Genomic DNA, 582 nt, shown 5'->3' with positions numbered 1-582 from the left:
TTTCAGGTTTCCGCCTGCTGCTCTTTCTTGAACTTGAGGTCTATTGTGATAAAGAAAAGTCTGTATTAGTTCATGTGCTTTATGAAAAATGATTCTTAACCGTTTTATAGGTTCATACTTACACCATCATCTGTATCCTCTGAATTGTCATTTGAAGCCTCATCTTCACTATTTACTATTTGTGATGTATTTGAGGTATCCTAGAATTAGTAATATGAATTAATTACATAGTTCTTACTCTATCTCACAGGAGAGCAAAGCAGAAAGGAAACTTTGTATACAAGGAGTGTTAACTAATATTTAGAGCTATGTTATTGCTGAACATTTCTGTAAAATGCTTGCAAACTATTTTCTTTGATACATTGGGAAAAAAATTGAGCTAAGTACCGTATAGAATAAGTTTGTATTGCAAATTTATGCACAGTTATGTACAGTTGTACAAACTGTGTGCATTTTAAAGAAATAGTTTGCACGCTTGCAAAGCAGACTAGTTAGTATTACAACTCTTCTAAGTTCTTTGCAAGCATTTAGCAGTGTAGAGCCGCTAGCACATCACAGCAAACAAATTTTATTAGAGATTCA

General features: G+C 33.0%; 1 protein-coding gene across 2 annotated transcripts in view; it reads right to left on the bottom strand.

Moving 5' to 3' along the window:
* Positions 1-582, bottom strand: part of LOC127749230 (uncharacterized) — a 39,317-nt gene that overhangs the window by 15,659 nt on the left and 23,076 nt on the right. The gene's annotated exons all lie outside the window — the stretch shown is intronic.

This window comes from Frankliniella occidentalis, unplaced genomic scaffold (genome assembly GCF_000697945.3).
Source record: "Frankliniella occidentalis isolate FOCC.00 unplaced genomic scaffold, Focc_3.1 Scaffold40, whole genome shotgun sequence".
Classification (NCBI taxonomy): domain Eukaryota; kingdom Metazoa; phylum Arthropoda; class Insecta; order Thysanoptera; family Thripidae; genus Frankliniella; species Frankliniella occidentalis.
Note: the sequence above shows the minus strand (reverse complement) of the source record. Positions and strands in the feature narration are given on the sequence as shown.